General features: G+C 50.7%; 1 protein-coding gene and 1 long non-coding RNA gene across 2 annotated transcripts in view; one reads left to right on the top strand and one right to left on the bottom strand.

The window, feature by feature from the left end:
• Positions 1-7,535: 7,535 nt before the first annotated feature.
• Positions 7,536-11,293, bottom strand: LOC142310752 (uncharacterized). The gene is made up of 2 exons (XR_012754210.1): positions 11,161-11,293; positions 7,536-8,398 (listed from the first exon to the last, which is right to left on the bottom strand). It is a non-coding gene; the product is annotated as an uncharacterized LOC142310752 (long non-coding RNA).
• A 6-nt stretch (positions 11,294-11,299) lies between these two features.
• The window catches only part of ELMOD2 (ELMO domain containing 2), a 42,363-nt gene continuing 38,374 nt past the window's right edge, over positions 11,300-15,288 (top strand). Inside the window, exon 1 of the mRNA XM_075348386.1 lies at positions 11,300-11,413. The gene's annotated coding sequence lies outside the window, so the exon portion shown is untranslated. The remainder of the gene's footprint in view (positions 11,414-15,288) is intronic.

Below are 15,288 nucleotides of genomic sequence, written 5' to 3'. Positions count from 1 at the left end.
TGTGGGCGTATTGGGAAATGTGGTTTCAGACAGTTTGAAGACGCATGCAATAAATTCTCTCCACTAACGTCTGAATCCGCGGGTTTCCATAGAGACGGGATTCTCGTCGCTTTACTCAGTGCGTCATAACACTAGAGGCCGCGTGATAGGATGACGATCGGTCTCCAACGGCGGCCATGATAGCGGAGGCAGCGCTCCTCTGGGTTCTATACAAGCGGCGCCAACAACATGGCTCCTCCTGGATTCACCTCTAGTGTAACAGCGCGTTCATGCTGTGACGTGGACTGACAGCTTTCGTGTGTAACGATGGTCGTGGCTAAATCCCAGTGGCTAGAAGGACCTGGTCCCTCTGCCCACTGGGAAATAGCCGACTCTATAGAGAGAAAGCTAAATCCCAGTGGGCTAAAGGACCAGGTCCCTCCTTCCACTGGGATTTAGCTTTCTCTATCCAGAGCCGGCTATTTCCCAGTGGGCAGAGGGACCAGGTCCTTCTGCCCACTGGGATTTAGCCTCCTCTGTATGAGAAAGCTAAATCCTAGTGGGCTAAAGGACCAGGTTCCAATGAGCGTTTTAATACAATTCTTAGTGGGAAAAAGGACCAGGTCCTTCTGGCCACTGGGATTTAGCCTGCTCTGTATGAGAAAGCTAAATCCTAGTGGGCTAAAGGACCAGGTTCCAATGAGTGTTTTAATACAATTCTTAGTGGGAAAAAGGACCAAGTCCTTCTGGCCACTGGGATTCAGCCTGTTTTCTATGAGAAATCTAAATCCTAGTGGGCTAAAGGACCAGGTCCTAATGAGTGTTTTAATACAATTCTTAGTGGGGAAAAGGACTGGGTCCTTCTGGCCACTGGGATTTAGCCTGCTCTGTATGAGAAAGCTAATTCCTAGTGGGCTAAAGGACCAGGTCCTAATGAGTGTTTTAATACAATTCTTAGTGGGGACAAAAGGACCAGGTCCTTCTGCCCACTGGGATTTAGCCTGCTTTCTATGAGAAAGCTAATTCCTAGTGGGCTAAAGTACCAGGTCCTTATGAGTGTTTTAATACCATTTTTAGTGGGAAAAAAGGACCAGGTCCTTCTGCCCACTGGGATTTAGCCTGCTCTACATAAGAAAGCTAAATCCTAGTGGGCTAAAGGACCAGGTCCCAAGAACTGTCTTAATACAAGACTTGGTGATCTAATGGATCCTTCCACTGGGATTTAGCTTTCTCTATCCAGAGCCAACTATTTGCCAGTGGGCAGAGGGACCAGGTCCTTCTGCCCACTGGGATTTAGCCTGCTCTCTATTAGAAAGCTAAATCCTAGTGGGCTAAAGGACCAGGTCCTAAGGTCCTAATGAGTGTTTTAATACAACTCTTAGTGGGGAAAAAAGGACCAGGTTCTTCTGCCCACTGGGATTTAGCCTGCTCTCTATGAGAAAGCTAATTCCTAGTGGGCTAAAGGATCAGGTCCTAATGAGTGTTTTAATACAATTCTTAGTGGGAAAAAGGACTGGGTCCTTCTGCCCACTGGGATTTAGCCTGCTCTCTATGCGAAAGCTAAATCCTAGTGGGCTAAAGGACCAGGTCCCAATAACTGTTTTAATACAAGACTTAGTGATCTAATGGACCAGGTCCTTCTGCCCACTGGGATTTAGCCTGCTCGCTATGAAAATGCTAAACTCTAGTGGGCTAAAGGACCAGGTCCCTAGGGGCGTTTTTAAAATGGACACACTTTGCTAAAAACCATGTCATCATGCCAATTGGGATTTATTCTACTGTATCTGTAGATTATCTGCAGTAGAATCATAGAATGTTATAGTTGGATGGGACCTCCAGGGTCATCAGGTCCAACTCCCTGCTCAAAGCAAGATTCACTATATCATCCCACACAGGTGTCTGTCCAGTCTCCTTTTTACGTCTTCCATTGAAGGGGAACTCATTACCTCTTGTGGTTCCAGTCATTGATCACTCACTGTCAAAAGGTTTTTATTCCAAAATCTAATCTGTGACGCTTCCCAATCAGTTTCATTCCATTGCTTCTATTCTTTCCTTGTCCTTGTCCTTGTCAACCCTAGTTCGACAGCCTTTGAGATATTTGCAGACGGCTATTAAGATTCCTCTCAGTTTTCTTTTTTTCAAGCTAAACATTCCCAAATCCTGTAACCGTTCCTCATCGGACAGTTTATAGACCGGTCACCATTCTGGCTGCTCTTCTCTGAACTTGCTCCAATTTGTTGCTGTCTTTTTTTAAGACGTGGTGCTCAGAATTGCAGATGAGGTCTGACCAAAGAGGAGTAGAGGGTGATAATTACTTCACGTGATCGATGGCTGGACCATATATGACAAGCTTTTCTCCCCCCATTCACCTTTTGTGTCTCCCCTATTTCCTCATAGAATGTAAGCTTACGAGCAGGGCCCTCACTCCTCCTGGTATCTTAATTTTGTTATTTTGTATTCTCATATTGTCTGTACATGTCCCCTCTGAATTGTAAAGCGCTGTGGAATATGTTGGCGCTGTAGAAATAAAACCTATTATTATCTGTGCTTCTGTTAATACATTGCAAAATTGTGTTTGTCTTTTTTGCTGCTGCATCACACTGTTGACTCATGTTCAGTCTGTCATCTATCAGTATGCGATTAGTATATTAGTGGTACTAGATTTGAAAGTGTTCACATTATTTTTTTTCACATAGACTAAGTGATATGGAAGACTACAAAGTAAGCTCTTAGGTTGGATGTACAGCAGCTGACGCAGTGTCAGCCCGCCTGTGGAAATGTGAGTGTGCTCTGCAGGAGAATGCAGCAGTCCGCGCCTACTATCAGGGTTCAGTGTGCTACCTACTTTTGCTTTTTTCTCCCTATGAAGAACATTCTGGCCACAGGAACATAAATTGACATGCTGCAGCTTGGAAAGCCGCGCCACATGTAAGTTTACAGCAAGGGCCAGGGCGTTCCTTGCATCGGTGCAGAGTCCAGGAGTGAAGAGGGGTGAGCTGACAAATTTCTCTTTCTACATGTAAGTTTACGGAGCAGAGAAAAGAAGCACCGTGGGCAAGAGATTTCTATAAATCCATCCACTGTGCTTGTACTGTAGTACGCAGCATTCTGTATGCAAACAAACACGCTACTTCCAAAACGTTGCAAACACTGACTGTGCAAATACACTGTGTGCAGAATTATTAGGCAAATAAGTATTTTGATCACATGATGCTTTTTATACATGTTGCCCTACGCCAAGCTATATAGGCTTGAGAGCCAACTACCAATTAAGTAAATCAGGTGATGTGCATCTCTGTAATGAGGAGGGGTGCAGTGTAATGACATTAACACCCTATATAAGGTGTGCTTAATTATTAGGCAACTTCCTTTCCTTTGGCAAAATGGGTCAGAAGAGAGATTTGACGGTCTCTGAAAAGTCCAAAATTGTGAGATGTCTTGCAGAGGGGTGCAGCAGTCTTGAAACTGACAAACTTTTGAAGCGTGATCACCGAACAATCAAGCGTTTCATGTCAAATAGCCAACAGGGTCGCAAGCAGCGTGCTGGGCAAAAAAGGCGCAAAATAACTGCCCATGAATTGATGAAAATCAAGCGTAAAGCTGCCAAGATGCCATTTGCCACCAGTTTGGCCATATTTCAGAGCTGCAACGTTACTGGAGTATCAAAAAGCACAAGGTGTGCCATACTCAGGGACAGGCCAAGGTAAGGAAGGCTGAAAAACCACCACCTTTGAACAAGAAACATAAGATAAAACGTCAAGACTGGGCCAAGAAATATCTTAAGACTGGTTTTTCAAAGGTTTTATGGACTGATGAAATGAGTGTGACTCTTGATGGGCCAGATGGATGGGCCAGAGGCTGGATCAGTAAAGGGCAGAGAGCTCCACTCCGACTCAGACGCCAGCAAGGTGGAGGTGGGGAACTGGTATGGGCTGGTATCATCAAAGATGAACTTGTGGGACCTTTTCGAATTGAGGATGGAGTGAAGCTCAACTCCCAGACTGAGGGTATGTGCGCACATTGCTTTTTACCTGCTTTTTTGCTGCTTTTTCTTCTGCGCTGTTTAATGCCAAAATGGATGTGTTCTTCTATTCAAGCAAAGTCTATGGGAATTTGGGTTTCTTGTTCACACTATGTTGTTCAAAATGCTGCCTTTTTGTGGCAGAACTTTAGTCAAAAACTCAGCTCTTCAAAGAAGCAACATGTCAATTGTTTTTGCCATTTGGGTTTTGCACTGCAAAGCTGAGTTTTTGACCAAAGTTCTGCCACAAAAAGGCAGCATTTTGAACAACATAGTGTGAACAAGAAACCCAAATTCCCATAGACTTTGCTTGAATAGAAGAACACATCCATTTTGGCATTAAACAGCGCAGAAGAAAAAGCAGCAAAAAAGCAGGTAAAAAGCAGGTAAAAAGCAACGTGCGCACATACCCTTACTGCCAGTTTCTGGAAGACAACTTCAAGCAGTGGTACAGGAAGAAGTCGGTATCGTTCAAGAAAAACATGATTTTCATGCAGGACATTGCTCCATCACATGCATCCAACTACTCCACAGCGTTGCTGAACAGTAAAGATCTAAAAGATGAAAAAAATAATGACATGGCCCCCTTGTTCACCTGATCTAAACCCCATAGAGAACCTGTGGTCCCTCATAAAATGTTAGATCTGCAGGGAGGGAAAACAGTGCACCTCTCGGAACAGTGTCTGGGAGGCTGTGGTGGCTGCTGCACGCAATGTTGATCATAAACAGATCAAGCAACTGACAGCATCTATGGATGGTCGGCTGCTGAGTGTCATCATAAAGAAAGGTGGCTATATTGGTCACTCATTTTTTGGGGGTTTTGCTTTTGCATATCAGAAATGTTTATTTTTAAATTTTGTGCAGTTATATTGGTTTACCTGGTGAAAATAAACAAGTGAGATGGGAATATATTTGTTTTTTATTAAGTTGCCTAATAATTCTGCACAGTAATAGTTACCTGCACAAACAGATCCTCCTAAGATAGCCAAATCTAAAAAAACCCCACTCCAACTGCCAAAAATATTAAGCTTTGATATTTATGAGTCTTTTGGGTTGATTGAGAACATAGTTGTTGATCAATAATAAAAAAAATCCTCTAAAATACAACTTGCCTAATAATTCTGCACGCGGTGTAAATGTACACTCCCAAACCAGATTGAGCACAGTCTTCACTGCGGTGATGTTCTATGCTGTTTGGCTGTGACATCACGTCAACATTGCTGCAGCCAATCACAGATCTCCGTGGCTCATCCGATGTAGCTGGAACGAGTTGCTGAGGTCAGTGATTGGCTGGAAGAGACCAATGTCTTGATGAAGACACTTCTGAACGTTACTAAAGTTTCTTGTTGTTGTGTTACACATGGAGTCGAAGGAAAGAAAAAAAATTAATGAGTAGTTAATCAGGATAAGACCTTTAGTTGCAGGGCAGCCTTTGCAGATGTTTTTTTTCTTTCAACTCACTATTACAAACTTTGCTATGTAAGGTTTATTCCCTTTAAAGTGGTTATTTTATGAAATAAATCTATTCACAATGATGTACATGCTGCCATAATCATCATATAGGTGAAATGTGTCTGACCGCAGCTTGTAATGTATTCCATGCAATAGGGCGGTCGCTCAATGCTTCATAACTTCTGTCAGGGCCATCAATCACTAGTGAGTAACGTTATGCCAGGTAATAAAATGAAGAGCTAAGGCTGTGGTGCGGTCAGAGGCGTTCTCATACCTCCTGTCCATCTGCCACACATTACACACCGGCCAGGTAATACAATGAGGAGCTGAGGATGTGGTGCGGTCAGAGGCCGTTCTCATACCTCCTGTCCATCTGCCACACATTACACACCGGCCAGGTAATACAATGAAGAGCTAAGGATGTGGTGCGGTCAGAGGCCGTTCTCTACCTCCTGTCCGTCTGCCACACATTACACACCGGCCAGGTAATATAATGAAGAGCTAAGGATGTGGTGCGGTCAGAGGCCGTTCTCACACCTCCTGTCCATCTGCCACACATTACACACCGGCCAGGTAATACAATGAAGAGCTAAGGATGTGGTGCGGTCAGAGGCTGTTCTCATACGTCCTGTCCATCTACCACACATTACACACCGGCCAGGTAATATAATGAAGAGCTAAGGATGTGGTGCGGTCAGAGGCCGTTCTCATACCTCCTGTCCATCTACCTCACATTACACACCGGCCAGGTAATACAATGAAGAGCTAAGGATGTGGTGCGGTCAGAGGCCGTTCTCATACCTCCTGTCCATCTGCCACACATTACACACCGGCCAGGTAATATAATGAAGAGCTAAGGATGTGGTGCGGTCAGAGGCCGTTCTCACACCTCCTGTCCATCTGCCACACATTACACACCGGCCAGGTAATACAATGAAGAGCTAAGGCTGTGGTGCAGTCAGAGGCCGTTCTCACACCTCCTGTCCGTCTGCCACACATTACACACCGGCCAGGTAATATAATGAAGAGCTAAGGCTGTGGTGCGGTAGAGGCCGTTCTCATACCTCCTGTCCATCTGCCACACATTACACACCGGCCAGGTAATACAATGAAGAGCTAAGGCTGTGGTGCGGTAGAGGCCGTTCTCATACCTCCTGTCCATCTGCCACACATTACACACCGGCCACTGTCACAGGTCTGGGAAGTTAACGAACAGCAATTCCATCTTTAGGCCCTGTGCACACGCTGCGTATTTTGCCACGTTTTTTGGTGGTTTGTTGCCCAAAACTGCATGTATTGTCTTCCCCAGCAAAGTCTATGAGAATTCAGACAGGCTGTGCACACGTCGCTTCTTTGTTCCTTGCAGTTTTTGTGGAAGGAAAGAGCAGCAGCATGTCACTTCTTTCTGTGTTTTGGAGGACTGGCAGATCAATCCCCCGCTGGCTCCAGGTCAGCGGGGGATTGATCCCCGGTGTCTGGTCAGATGCTTGTCCCCATAAAAAATCTATGGGGACCAGAATCCGGCACAACGGGGTAGGAGCAAGCACTTCATACTCACCGATCACAGGCGCGGCTGTCACACTGCTCCTGCGGCCTCTCATTTTTCTTCCTGGACCGCTCATTAGGATCATACATATTCCCGGCTTCCCCTGCCCACTGGTGGCTGTGATTGGTTGCAGTCAGATGCACCCCCACACTGACTGACAGCTGTCTGACTGCAACCAATCACAGCCGCCGGTGGGTCTATATTGTACAGTAAAATAACAGCGTGCAGTCCCCTCAATTTTGATACCCAGCTAAGGTAAAGCCTCACAACTGGTGGCTGGTATTCTCAGACTGGGGAGGCCTATGGTTATTAGGCTGCCCCCCCCCAGCCTAAAAATATCAGCCTGCATCCTCCCGGATCGCTGCATCCATTAGATGTGACAATCCCAGCACTTTACCTGGATCATCTTGATTGCCCTGGTGTGATGGTAATCGGGGTAATAAGGAGTTAATAGCAGCCCATAGCTGCCACTAAGTCCTAAATTAGTGATGGTAGCATCTATGAGACCCTATAGAAGAGAGGAAATCCAGAACCAGCTTAATTAAAAGAAACTTTATTAAAGACAGTGGGAAAAAAAGGACACCCTGTCCATCACCGCGTCTCACACAGATGACTGCTCTTACATGACAATATCAAAGTGAATGCGGCCACTTATAAATCCCACCCAACCTCTGAGGGGGGAACAAACACCATCACCGAATCATCAAATCACCAAGACACGAGCAAAGGACAACTTACACTGATAGATTACAAGCAGCATCAATACAAACATTATATAAGTACACCCCATATAATACACAGCACAGAGAATATATAAGTACACCCCATATAATACACAGCACAGAGAATATATAAGTACACCCCATATAATACACAGTACAGAGAATATATAAGTACACCCCATATAATACACAGTACAGAGAATATATAAGTACACCCCATATAATACACAGTACAGAGAATATACACAGAGAAGCATCAATACAAACATTATATAAGTACACCCCATATAATACACAGCACAGAGAATATACAAGTACACCCCATATAATACACAGCACAGAGAATATACAAGTACACCCCATATAATACACAGTACAGAGAATATATAAGTACACCCCATATAATACACAGTACAGAGAATATACACAGAGAAGCATCAATACAAACATTATATAAGTACACCCCATATAATACACAGCACAGAGAATATATAAGTACACCCCATATAATACACAGCACAGAGAATATATAAGTACACCCCATATAATACACAGTACAGGGAATATATACACAGAGATATCCTCTTCTGTCACTTGTGGGATTCTCTCCAATAGATGAAACCTTCATATTCAGTGGATGAGGAAGAATTCTCTGTGGAGCCGATATTGCCCCGAACTCTATAAAGAAAAATGACCAATGATTAGTAACAATAATAATAATAATAATAATGCCACAAATTCCCATAAACTGTGTATAATGAATGCGCTGATAATCACCTGCTAATAAACCCATCAGTATCAGTCACAGATCATTGTGGAATTCAGCCCTTTGTGATCTCTGGCTCCACCTTTAATATCCAATGGGCTTCCCTTATATGCAGTGACCGCTCCAATCCCCTCCTCCTGGATCTATCCCCCCGCTCCATGCCTCTAACGGGAAAAGAGGAAAGGGACCCCGGGTGCTGCTCTGCGACTCCCCCACAGACAGAGCATTGCATTCCCCCCCCCCCTTCCCCCAGGCAGAGCATCGCACCCTCTCTCTCTCCCCTTCTTCCCCCAGGCAGAGCATCGCACCCTCTCTCTCTCCCCCTCTTCCCCCAGGCAGAGCATCGCACCCTCTCTCTCTCCCCCCCTTTCCCCAGGCAGAGCATCGCACCCTCTCTCTCTCCCCCCCTTCCCCCAGGCAGAGCATCGCACCCTCTCTCTCTCTCTCCTCCCCTTTCCACAGGCAGAGCATCGCACCCTCTCTCTCCCTCTCCCCCCCTTCCCCCAGGCAGAGCATCGCACCCTCTCCCCCCCCTTCCCCCAGGCAGAGCATCGCACCCTCTCTCTCCCTCTCCCCCCCTTCCCCCAGGCAGAGCATCGCACCCTCTCCCCCCAGGCAGAGCATCGCACCCTCTCTCCCCCCCCCCCTTCCCCCAGGCAGAGCATCGCACCCTCTTCCCCCCCCCCCCCTTCCCCCAGGCAGCGCATCGCACCCTCTCTCCCCCCCTTCCCACAGGCAGAGCATCGCACCCTCTCTCTCCCCCCCTTCCCACAGGCAGAGCATCGCACCCTCTCCCCCCAGGCAGAGCATCGCACCCTCTCTCCCCCCCCTTCCCACAGGCAGAGCATAGCACCCTCTCTCCCCCCCCCTTCCCACAGGCAGAGCATAGCACCCTCTCCCCCCCCTTCCCACAGGCAGAGCATAGCACCCTCTCTCCCCCCCCTTCCCACAGGCAGAGCATAGCACCCTCTCTCCCCCCCCTTCCCACAGGCAGAGCATAGCACCCTCTCTCTCCCCCCCCTTCCCACAGGCAGAGCATCGCACCCTCTCTCTCTCTCCCCCTTCCCACAGGCAGAGCATCGCACCCTCTCTCTCTCTCTCTCCCCCTTCCCACAGGCAGAGCATCGCACCCTCTCTCTCTCTCCCCCTTCCCACAGGCAGAGCATCGCACCCTCTCTCTCTCCCCCTTCCCACAGGCAGAGCATCGCACCCTCTCTCTCTCTCCCCCTTCCCACAGGCAGAGCATCGCACCCTCTCTCCCCCCCCTTCCCACAGGCAGAGCATCGCACCCTCTCTCCCCCCCCTTCCCACAGGCAGAGCATAGCACCCTCTCTCCCCCCCCTTCCCACAGGCAGAGCATAGCACCCTCTCTCTCCCCCCCTTCCCACAGGCAGAGCATCGCACCCTCTCTCTCTCTCTCCCCCTTCCCACAGGCAGAGCATCGCACCCTCTCTCTCTCTCCCCCTTCCCACAGGCAGAGCATCACACCCTCTCTCTCTCTCCCCCTTCCCACAGGCAGAGCATCGCACCCTCTCTCTCTCTCCCCCTTCCCACAGGCAGAGCATCGCACCCTCTCTCTCTCCCCCTTCCCACAGGCAGAGCATCGCACCCTCTCTCTCTCTCCCCCTTCCCACAGGCAGAGCATCGCACCCTCTCTCTCTCCCCCTTCCCACAGGCAGAGCATCGCACCCTCTCTCTCTCTCCCCCTTCCCACAGGCAGAGCATCGCACCCTCTCTCTCTCTCCCCCTTCCCACAGGCAGAGCATCGCACCCTCTCTCTCTCTCCCCCTTCCCACAGGCAGAGCATCGCACCCTCTCTCTCTCTCCCCCTTCCCACAGGCAGAGCATCGCACCCTCTCTCTCTCTCCCCCTTCCCACAGGCAGAGCATCGCACCCTCTCTCTCTCTCCCCCTTCCCCCAGGCAGAGCATCGCACCCTCTCTCTCTCTCCCCCTTCCCCCAGGCAGAGCATCGCACCCTCTCTCTCTCTCCCCCTTCCCCCAGGCAGAGCATCGCACCCTCTCTCTCTCTCCCCCTTCCCCCAGGCAGAGCATCGCACCCTCTCTCTCTCTCCCCCTTCCCCCAGGCAGAGCATCGCACCCTCTCTCTCTCCCCCTTCCCCCAGGCAGAGCATCGCACCCTCTCTCTCTCCCCCTTCCCCCAGGCAGAGCATCGCACCCTCTCTCTCTCCCCCCCTTCCCCCAGGCAGAGCATCGCACCCTCTCTCTCTCCCCCCCTTCCCCCAGGCAGAGCATCGCACCCTCTCTCTCTCCCCCCCTTCCCCCAGGCAGAGCATCGCACCCTCTCTCTCTCCCCCCCTTCCCCCAGGCAGAGCATCGCACCCTCTCTCTCTCCCCCCCTTCCCCCAGGCAGAGCATCGCACCCTCTCTCTCTCCCCCCCTTCCCCCAGGCAGAGCATCGCACCCTCTCTCCCTCTCTCCCCCCCTTCCCCCAGGCAGAGCATCGCACCCTCTCTCTCCCCCCCTTCCCCCAGGCAGAGCATCGCACCCTCTCTCTCTCTCTCCCCCCCTTCCCACAGGCAGAGCATCGCACCCTCTCCCCACGGTCAGAGCATCGCACTTACTGCTGCACACTATTGCACCCAGAGACGGTGACCTACAATCCCTTTTTATTTCCCCTGAGGCTCATACATGATAAGCTCCATCAGATATTACCTCCTGTTACATCACACCCAGGGCTGGAAACAGCAGAAACAGGGAAGAGGGGAAACATCCTGCTGCTTGTACAGCAACTGCGCACTGACTGCCGGGAACTACAGGCTCCTCCCACACAAGAGGCCGGTCACATGGGCGTGACGTCAGCAGAGGTCCTTCTGGCCACTGGGATCTAGACTCTACCGTGTAACGATACTCATCGGTTCCTATACGTGCTGTGCTGCGACCAACGCGGGGTCTGCGCCTCTACCAGGTGAGGGTTTGAGAGCTCTCCCTTTATCTGCCCCCTTTGGTGGTAAAAATTGGCGGCCACATGAAGAAATACGGTAGAGGGCAGATAACCTGCTGCATGGCAGACACTGCTACACAGTACGGGGCAGACACTGCTACACAGTACGGGGCAGACACACTGCTACACAGTACGGGGCAGACACACTGCTACACAGTACGGGGCAGACACACTGCTACACAGTACGGGGCAGACACACTGCTACACAGTACGGGGCAGACACACTGCTACACAGTACGGGGCAGACACACTGCTACACAGTACGGGGCAGACACACTGCTACACAGTACGGGCAGACACTGCTACACAGTACGGGGCAGACACTGCTACACAGTACGGGGCAGACACACTGCTACACAGTACGGGGAAGACACACTGCTACACAGTACGGGGCAGACACTGCTACACAGTACGGGGCAGACACTGCTACACAGTACGGGGCAGACACACTGCTACACAGTACGGGGAAGACACACTGCTACACAGTACGGGGCAGACACACTGCTACACAGTACGGGGCAGACACACTGCTACACAGTACGGGGCAGACACTGCTACACAGTACGGGGCAGACACTGCTACACAGTACGGGGCAGACACACTGCTACACAGTACGGGCAGACACTGCTACACAGTACGGGGCAGACACACTGCTACACAGTACGGGGCAGACACACTGCTACACAGTACGGGGCAGACACACTGCTACACAGTACGGGGCAGACACACTGCTACACAGTACGGGCAGACACTGCTACACAGTACGGGCAGACACTGCTACACAGTACGGGCAGACACTGCTACACAGTACGGGCAGACACTGCTACACAGTACGGGCAGACACTGCTACACAGTACGGGCAGACACTGCTACACAGTACGGGCAGACACTGCTACACAGTACGGGGCAGACACACTGCTACACAGTACGGGCAGACACTGCTACACAGTACGGGCAGACACTGCTACACAGTACAGGGCAGACACTGCTACACAGTACAGGGCAGACACTGCTACACAGTACGGGGCAGACACACTGCTACACAGTACGGGGCAGACACACTGCTACACAGTACGGGGCAGACACACTGCTACACAGTACGGGGCAGACACACTGACTGCTACACAGTACGGGGCAGACACACTGCTACACAGTACGGGCAGACACTGCTACACAGTACGGGCAGACACTGCTACACAGTACGGGCAGACACTGCTACACAGTACGGGCAGACACTGCTACACAGTACAGGGCAGACACTGCTACACAGTACGGGGCAGACACACTGCTACACAGTACGGGGCAGACACACTGCTACACAGTACGGGGCAGACACACTGCTACACAGTACGGGGCAGACACACTGCTACACAGTACGGGGCAGAGACGCCGCTACACAGTACGGGGCAGAGACGCCGCTACACAGTACGGGGCAGAGACGCCGCTACACAGTACGGGGCAGAGACGCCGCTACACAGTACGGGGCAGAGACGCCGCTACACAGCACGGGGCAGAGACGCCGCTACACAGCACGGGGCAGAGACGCCGCTACACAGCACGGGGCAGAGACGCCGCTACACAGCACGGGGCAGAGACGCCGCTACACAGCACGGGGCAGAGACGCCGCTACACAGCACGGGGCAGAGACGCCGCTACACAGCACGGGGCAGAGACGCCGCTACACAGCACGGGGCAGAGACGCCGCTACACAGCACGGGGCAGAGACGCCGCTACACAGCACGGGGCAGAGACGCCGCTACACAGCACGGGGCAGAGACGCCGCTACACAGCACGGGGCAGAGACGCCGCTACACAGCACGGGGCAGAGACGCCGCTACACAGCACGGGGCAGAGACGCCGCTACACAGCACGGGGCAGAGACGCCGCTACACAGCACGGGGCAGAGACGCCGCTACACAGCACGGGGCAGAGACGCCGCTACACGATACACAACAGACCACGCACGGTACACGCGACAGGCGCCGCTCTTGTTGTAGAGGAATATAAACGGCTGTAAGGAATGTCTGGCACTGCCGGTGACCTTACTACATGCTTCTGACTGTGCACATAGCTTTCAGAGTGTGGCTGCTGCAGATTACATAGTGTAACATGGCGGCCATTCATGTATTGTATGATCAGGCTAGGTCCAGAGTGAGGGGCAGCCCCTATCACATATTAAGGGGTATTCCCATCTCTAAGATCCTATCCCAATATGTTCTAGGTGTGATTAAAAGAATATTTGCAAATTCCTCCAATTAAAAATGTAGTATATCTCTCCTGAAAAGCTGTTATTTACCTCATGTGCAGGGCATTGCAGTAGCTTTGGTAGCCAAGATTACGGCCCGGCATATAGGGACAGTTAGTTGGTAGTGCTCGTAACCATGGATACCAAAGCTCCTGCCATGCCTGCACATGAGGTGACCGCTTATCAGAAGAACTATACTACATTTCCAATTGGAGGTATTTGCTAATATTCTTCTTATTACACCAGCTACATATTGGGATAGGATCTCTGCGATAGGAAAACCCCTTTATGTCCTAAAGGGGCATGTACAGGCGCTCGGTGCTTCTTAGCAAGGACAGTCATCTAAGTGCACCTTCCCACCTGCTTGTTTTCCCCTCTTTCCCCCTCCTTCTTCTTTGATTGACAGCTCAGACTTCATAGAGCCAAAGAACGGTGGGGACAGATGAAAATCAAGCAGGTGGGAAGGTGTATTTATTTGGCCCATCATGATGCACGGAGCACCTGTTCTTGGTTTGAACAGTAATTCTTTCCCTTATAAGAATTGCTAAAGCACCACTCTAGCGTTATTTTTTATTTCTTCATCGTTCCTTATGGGAGACCCAGACCATGGGTGTATAGCTTCTGCCTCCGGAGGACACACAAAGTACTACACTCAAACGTGTAGCTCCTCCCTCCTAGCATATACACCCCCTGGTAGCCAGTCCTAGCCAGTTTCAATGCTTTGTGTTCAGGAGGTCACACACACACATGCATCCTCTGATTTTTGATTTTTTTTTTGGATTTCAAAGATTTGGAAGAAAAGCGGGTCCAATCTGGACTCCCGGCATGTCCCTTCTCACCCCACTGTGTCGGCGGTGCTGTTAAGGTTGACTTTACAAGGCTGGAGCCTTCACATGCCGCGCTCCTTCACCATCCCCTGGGGCTCTGGCTTGAAGTGGGAGCCATCTCGGTTCTCACTGCTTTGCAGGAGACCGGTCTCCATCCGCAGCCCTGTTCAGGATCCTGTCGGACGGAGCGTTTAACCCCCCCCCCCCCAGGGACCTGGCCCTGCGTCTCAAAGCTAAGTATTGAGACGTTTTTACCACAGAAAGTGGTCTTTCCAGGGGTCCTTTGTACTTTATTTATTGGGGGGAGTGTGTTATATGTCTGTGGTAACATTTCCGGCCGGTTCTCCAGTTTTCACTGGAGAACCGCGCCGATGTTGCCTGCTCGCTGGCCGCATGTTTAAATCTAGGCCCCGGCTTCGCCTGAGGCCTAGTTTCGATTTCACTCCCCCTGCATGTCAGTCATGCAGAGGGATGGTGTGGCTCCGCCCAGCGGCTGTTCACCACAGGGAACGGACACTCCTCACTGAGGAAGGATTCCCTCCCCTGTATACCTCATTTGCCCGCTCTCAGAGTAGGCCCCGCCCCCTCTCCTCGCTCCGGTCGCCATTTTCTCAGCGTTCTCAATGTCTGCATAGGCACAGAGATACCACATTGTGACAAATGGGGGCCTGGGCTGGGGGACTGGAGGGCACAGAAATGTATGTTAAACGGTCTAGCAAGCCACAACCTCCAGTTGTGCAGCTGCTTATATTCTCTGTTTATATACT

Source organism: Anomaloglossus baeobatrachus, chromosome 1 (assembly GCF_048569485.1).
Source record: "Anomaloglossus baeobatrachus isolate aAnoBae1 chromosome 1, aAnoBae1.hap1, whole genome shotgun sequence".
In the NCBI taxonomy this organism is placed as follows: Eukaryota; Metazoa; Chordata; class Amphibia; order Anura; family Aromobatidae; genus Anomaloglossus; species Anomaloglossus baeobatrachus.
The sequence above is the reverse complement of the archived record's forward strand: the minus strand, read 5'-3'. Positions and strand labels throughout refer to the sequence as shown.